This window comes from Parus major, chromosome 28, assembly GCF_001522545.3.
Source record: "Parus major isolate Abel chromosome 28, Parus_major1.1, whole genome shotgun sequence".
In the NCBI taxonomy this organism is placed as follows: domain Eukaryota; kingdom Metazoa; phylum Chordata; class Aves; order Passeriformes; family Paridae; genus Parus; species Parus major.
This window is the reverse complement of record NC_031797.1, coordinates 1,964,244-1,971,159: the sequence shown is the minus strand read 5'-3', so window position 1 is coordinate 1,971,159 and position 6,916 is coordinate 1,964,244. Positions and strand designations below refer to the sequence as shown.

The window sequence follows — 6,916 nt, the reverse complement described above, 5'->3', positions numbered from 1 at the left end:
GGGAAAGGCAGGATAAACTCCCAGGGAAAGGCAGGATAAACATCCAGGAAAGGCAGGATGAGCTCCCAGGGAAAGGCAGGACGAGCTCCCAGGGAAAGGCAGGATAAACTCCTCAGGAAAGGTGCAATAAACTCCCAGGGAAAGGCAGGATAAATTTCCAGGGAAAGGCAGGATAAATTTCCAGGGAAAGGCAGGACAAGCTCTGAGCATGGGAAGAGGCTGGAGATGGGAGGAGGGTGCTCAGCAGCCAGGGCCTGTGTGTGGTCCTCACCCCAGTAAGGAAAGGTTTAACCCCTGCTCTGTTTTAAACAGCCAGAGCTCAGGGCAGGGGAGCTGGGTGTTCCAGGGATCTGCTGTGCTCCCCTTCATGTCCTCATGGGAATCTGAATCCCTGGAAGTGAATTTCTACTCCTGTTTTCCCATCTTCACTGAGCCGTGAATGGTATTGGTGCTGCAGGACACCCAGCACAGCCCAGGGGAGGTACAGGGGGAAATCCAGGAGATGATTCTGCTCTAAATTTATCATGGAAGTCACAGAATGGTTTGGGTTGGGAAGGACCTTAAAGCTCATCTCATTCCACAGGGGCAGGGACACCTTCCACTGTCCCAGGCTGCTCCAAGCCCCGTCCAGCCTGGCCTGGGACACTGCCAGGGATCCAGGGGCAGCCCCAGCTGCTCTGGGCAACCTCACAGGGAAGGATTTCTTCCTAAAATCTCATTTAAACCTCCCCTCCTTCAGCTTAAAACCATTAGCCTAAATTAATGCTTTTTTCCCCTGCTAGGCAGAAACGGTGGGAGATGAAACACACAGCTTTGAACACAGTTTGGAGTTGCATAATTTAAAGCTTAAAATTTTTTCACTGCTTATTTACAGTTAAGAATGGCCAAAGATCCTCGGTGAGGCCAGTCCCATCTGGGGCCAGGTTTTCCCCTGCAAAGCCCAGACACGACACGATGGTGGCCTCCAAAATTGTGAACCCTGAGAATAAAGTGCCTGAGAGGGGAAAACTCTCACCTCGGGCTGCTCCTTTTCCCTGGGACAGCTGGCAGGAATCAGGGGGAAGAGGGTTGGGGCAGGAATTGTGCCCCATCCCACCCCTGCAGGAGGATGCCGAGGAGCGGGGACAGCATCACCTGTGGTGCCACCCCCGGGCAGGGCACACGGGGACCGCTCTGTGCCCGCTCCCGCCTGCGGGAATTGGGCTGGAAAAGGGAGAAGCTGAAAGCAAAGCCCTCTCCTAACTCAGCATTTTCCAGCATCTCCCAAAGCTCGAGATTCCAGCTTTTAAATCCTGTCACGACTCCAAAGCCCACGGAGCCCAGCTAAAGTGTATTTTCTCCTGGGCTTCACACGACCGATTTCTCCTGTTTTCCAGCTGTTGAACCCTTTTCCTCCAGGCTTCCCGTCCTCCCCCCGCCTCTCGGTGACCCTGTGCGGTGTCCCCGTGTTCCGCCTGCCCTTCCTCTGCTCAGCATCCCCCGGAACAGCCGCCGGGAAGGAGCCGCCGGCGCCAGGAGCCCGCAGCCTTGACCTTGGGGGAAGGAGGCGCTTTGGGAGCAGCACAAGGGAGGAATTCCAGCTGCAAAATTCCTGCGGGCCGGGCTGGGGGAAGGGCCCGGCTGCGATCCCTCCCTGCAGGCAGCGGGGAAAACACGGCCCCTTCCCGGCGGTGCTTCATTCCCAAAGCCCGAGGAGCAGGAGGAGCAGCCGGAGGAAGGAGCGGAGAGCCCGAGCAGCGCTGGTGCTTCCATCCCTACCGAGTTTTCCATAACCTCACTTCGGCCGGACAATCCCCGGGACCGCGGAGCCCCGGGGGGCTGGGGGAGCTCGGGGACAGCTCGGGGACAGCTCGGGGACAGCTCGGGGACACGGGGTGACCTCTCCGCTCTCGTGCCTCCCTCGCTTGGGCCGCTTCCGAATTGCTCCTTCCCAAGGAATTCGCTGTCCTTGGCAGCCTCGGCTCGGGCTCCCGGCTCCGCTGCCAAGGGCGGCTCTGGCCGCGACCCCGAGCGGCACCGGGGCCACCTCGGGCCACCTCGGGCCACCCCCAAAAGCCCCGGGAAGGAAAGGGCTGGCGAGGGGAGGGTGAAATTCCAGCTGGAATGAAGCGAGAAGAGAAGAAGGAGAGAGGAGGATGACAACTGTTCCAAATTTGGGCGCTGCAGACAGAATTCCCTGGAAGCCCGGGGAAAGGTAATAGGAAGCAGATGGGCTCTGCTCGGGGCCAAGAGGAAGGTTCAAGGTGCCTCCTAGTGCAGGGAAGAGGAATTTAACTGCTTTTAAAGATGCAGGGCTCGGTGGCTTCCAGCTTTCTCGTCCAACTTTTGCAAATTATGAGCTCAGGTGTCCTTTTCCCTTTTTTTTTTTTTTTTTTTTTTTAATTTTTAATTATTTTTTTTTTCCTGAGGGGGAAATAAATACAAACACAGATTTCTGCTTCCAGCTTGCCCTGGGGGGAGGAAATATTTTTAGTGCACCCCCTGCCAGGCCTTCCAGTGACATATTCCAGACCTGGGAGAACTGGGAGCACTGGAGAGCACTGGAGAGCAGTGACAAGTGAGAGCAGCGCCCCAGTGGGAGCACTGGGAACAGTGGGAACAGGACCTCACCACTGCACCACCTCAACAGCATTTCTGGGCTATTTTAAGGAATTAAAGCCTCCAGGTTATTTTATTTTTGTGTAAAATGGGGAATTGACACCACCCCATAACTGCACTGGGGCTATCCTGTCACATCCTGCAGCTTGGTCCCTTTTTGGTGCCCCCTGACCCTCCCAAGGGGCTGAGCAGCACCTCAGCCCCACAGCACAAACCCCACAGGGGTTTCTGCTCCTCCAGCTGCTCCAGCCTGGGGCTTGTTCCACCAGGCCAAAGTTTATCTCTGGGTCCCCCCAGCCCTGGGCTGGCTCCATGGCCTCGTGTTCTATGGAATCCAAGTTAAATACAGCAGGGACTGCAGGGCACTGGGATTTGTGGCTCAGGGGCTGTGCCAGTGCAGCAACAGCAGCAGCACAAGGTTTTCCAGGCTCTCCCACCCACACGGGTCCCCTGCTGCCCACAGGGGACTCTTCTCTACTGCTGGGGTCCCAGCTGCCCTCCAGGACACACAACACCCCCTTAGTGCCTGCTGCTCCTGGATACTGATCCCAAAGTCACCTGAAAACAGTCCCTGTCACCTGCCATCGCTGCTTCCTGGAGGGACACAGGTTTTGGCTGTAAAGCCTCAGCTGGAATCGATTTTCACCCTTCCAGTGAAGAAATTTTTCCTCATATCCAATCTGAACATCTCCTGAGGCACTTTGAGGCTGTGTCCTCTCTTCCCATTGCTTGTTCCCTGGAGCAGAGCCCGACCCCCCCGGCTGTCCCCTCCTGGCAGGGACTTGTGCAGAGCCAGAAGGGCCCCCTGAGCCTCCTTTTCTCCAGGCTGAGCCCCTTTCCAGCTCCCTCAGCCCCTCCTGGGGCTCCAGAATCACAAAATCAAAGATTCGTGCTTAGAACCATGGAATCTCCTGATCTGGATCCCTCAGGGATGATCAGTGCAGCCCCTGGCCCTGCCCAGACCCCCCAACAAGCCCACCCTGAGCATCCCTGAGAGCGCTGTCCAAACGCTCCTGGAGCTCTGGCAGCCTTGGGGCCGGGCCCATTCCCTGGGGAGCCTGGGCAGTGCCAGCAGCCTCGGGGGGAAGAACCTTGCCCTGAGATCCATCCCAAGCCCTGGCACAGCTCCAGCCCTTCCTGGGCTCCTGTCCCTGTCCCAGAGCAGAGCTCAGCCCCTGCCCCTCCGCCTCCCCTCGGGAGGAGCTGCAGCCCCCGAGGAGCCTCCCCTCAGTCTCCTCTGCTCCAGCTGAACGAGCCAAGCGCCCTCAGCTGCTCCTCAGAGCCTTCCCCAGCTCCGTGTCCCTCCTCTGGGCACTCTCCAACAGCTTTGGATCCTCCTGATCTTGTGGTGCCCCAAGTGCCCCCAGCACTGGAGGTGAGGCTGCCCCAGTGCAGAGCAGAGCGGGACAATCCCTCCCTGGCCCAGCCAGCGATGTCTGAACCCTTCTCATCTCTCCATCCCTCTGGACTCTGCACACCCCAGGCATGGAAGGTCCCTCACAGCTGCTGCTGCTGCATTTCTGTGTTTGCTGCTGCCTGGGGGGGTCTCACCCACTGCACTCCCCGGGTTGTGGGTGTTCTGTGTGTGCTCAGCCACCACCCAGCTCCCAGCTCCCAGTTCCCAGCTCCCAGTTCCCAGCTCCCAGTTCCCAGTTCCCAGCTCCCAGTTCCCAGTTCCCAGTTCCCAGCTCCCAGTTCCTGGCAGGTCCCTGCACGTTCCTGAGGATGGAATAAACATCCCTGCTCCCCACACCAGGCTGCTCCTCCTGCAGCACGGGGTGAGCACGTGGGGGATGCGAAGCTGTCCCAGAGACCTCCCTGGCCTCCAGCAGGAGGACGTCCTGATATTCCCCATGAAATATTTGGCTGGGCTGCCAAGTGGAAAACACACTGAGCTGCGGATGGCAGAAGTCTCCCTGCAGTCATCTTGCCAGCACGGCAGGACTTCCACCAGGAAGTCATTTCTGAGCTCTAGGGCAGCACTAGGGGTTAAACCCACAGAAATCGGCTTTTTTACTGCCACAAGCATCTGCAAACTGCGAGAAAGGGGTTAAAGTCACAGGTCTGCAGAACACAAAATAACAACTGGAGCCATAATCTGCTTTGCTGCTCCAAGCGTGGCCTCTCTGGGGCCACGGCAAGCGAAGAATTAGAAACACGGAGTTATCCCTGTTCCCAGAGCACTCCGGGCCTGGGATGGCTCCTGCCTGCACAGCCACCCTCTGGCTGCCCTGCAGCCCCTCTGCTCGCCCCTGCCACCAATCCCAGCTGGTGCAATGTCCCTTCCCTGCTGACCCCCTCGGGGCTGGGAGGGGGCCCAGGAGCTCAGTGCAGCCCCCCCGGTTTGGGAGAGCTGCCTCACCTCACCCCAAGAGCTGTTCTTTGCACTCCCCACTGGCTGCGGGTCCCTTTTCAGCTCCCCAGGAGGGGACATGCCCTTTTCACACAGATAAAGTCACATCCAACCCCATCCAAAGGCGCTCCCCAGCAATGTGGGAAATGCACACTGCCACTGCCAGCGTGACCCTGCGAGCTGAGGGGTCTGACCCGGGGTCTCTGTCCCCCTGCCAGCACCCCGCTGCCAGCCTGGGTGCCAGGGGCACACCCTCCCTGCCTCTGGAGCCCCAGCTCCCTGTTCCAGGCTGTCCTGGTGCTCCACAGCCGGCCCTGCTGTGCTCTGGCCGGGCACACCCTGCATCCCTTTGTACAGCGGCTTCACGGGGCTTTGGGCTCGCTCCAGCGCTGTGTGGGAGGAGGGGATTTTGTTGGGTTTTTTTTCAAAAACACGAGAATTATTTTACAGTCAAATCTATTCTGTGAGATCTTGGTGAGGAAAGCACTGAATCCTCTCCCCGCTCCTCCCCAAAATCTTTAATTTTGCCAGCAGAGGGGCAAAGGAAGGCAGTGCCAAAGGCAGGGCAGTGAGGGGAGAGCTGCGAGCAGCGACCTCGCTCTGACACCGCCTGCTTGGCTCTCTGGAAATCCTATCCCCGAGTTACATAAGGATCTGGCCCTATCTGGAACGCCGGGGTCATTGCACTTCTCCAAGTGTGGTAAAATGCTCGGAGGTCCTCAGCAGGAGAGCGGATCCTCAGCTCGGATCCTCCTCGGAATGGGGAGCTGGAGCTGGGGCAGGGCTGAGCTGCTGGAGCTCCACAATCCCCATGGAAGGTGGGCACTGAGATTCCCATCCTGCCACTCCTCCTGCTTTCGGGAGAGGACTCCACCAAGCAGGTCCACTCTCAGACAGGACTTATGCAATAGTTTGGAGCCTCTCCATGTGACCCAGACTTGCTGGAGCTCTGCCACCGCTCTCCTCGCTGGCTGCAGCCAGGCACGGAGCGGCGGGATTAGAGAGAGACCGGGCAGTCATTAACGGGGTGCCACTCATTACCGGGGTGCCACTCATTAACGGGGTGCCAGTCATTAACAGAGTGCAGCCCCCAGCCCCCAGGGCCACACGTGTCACCCACATGCACCCAGGGCACAGCTGTGTGCGTGGGGATGGGGACGGTGGGGTTTGTGTGTGGGTGGGATGCTGTTTGCACAAGGATTATCTGCACGGGATACACGCTGTCTGCGTGGGGATAGATGTTATCTGCACATGGAGAACACCTTATCGGCACAGGTCTGATGGCCACACCCCCTGTGCGCTGCCATCCTGCAGATATTCCATGCACAAATGCTGGTTTTATACCCGGCTGGTCACCACTGCCTCCAAGAAATGCTCCCTCTCTGTGGGGCTCAGCACAGCCAGGAGAGAATTCACTCCTGGGCCTGTGGCAGCTCTCCCCGTGCTCCTGCTGCTCCTCCCAGCACCGAGCAGCACCAGGGCTCTGCCAGGAAAGCGCCCTGGGCTCTGGGAAAGGCCGGGAGCGCTCGCAGCTCGGAGTGAAGCAGATACAGACCGAGCCCTCTCCATCCCGGCAGGGCTGGCTCCTCTCTCCATCCCGGCAGGGCTGGCTGTTCTCTCCATCCCGGCAGGGCTGGCTGTTCTCTCTCCATCCCGGCAGGGCTGGCTGTTCTCTCCATCCCGGCAGGGCTGGCTCCTCTCTCTCCATCCCGGCAGGGCTGGCTGTTCTCTCCATCCCGGCAGGGCTGGCTGTTCTCCATCCCGGCAGGGTTGGCTCCTCTCTCTCCATCCCGGCAGGGCTGGCTGTTCTCCATCCCGGCAGGGCTGGCTCCTCTCTCTCCATCCCGGCAGGGCTGGCTGTTCTCCATCCCGGCAGGGCTGGCTGTTCTCCATCCTGGCAGGGCTGGCTCCTCTCTCTCCATCCCGGCAGGGCTGGCTCCTCTCTCCATCCCGGCAGGGCTGGCT

General features: G+C 59.2%; 1 protein-coding gene across 1 annotated transcript in view; it reads right to left on the bottom strand.

The window, feature by feature from the left end:
- Positions 1-6,916, bottom strand: part of ADAMTS10 (ADAM metallopeptidase with thrombospondin type 1 motif 10) — a 64,060-nt gene that overhangs the window by 52,021 nt on the left and 5,123 nt on the right. The window lies entirely within an intron of this gene.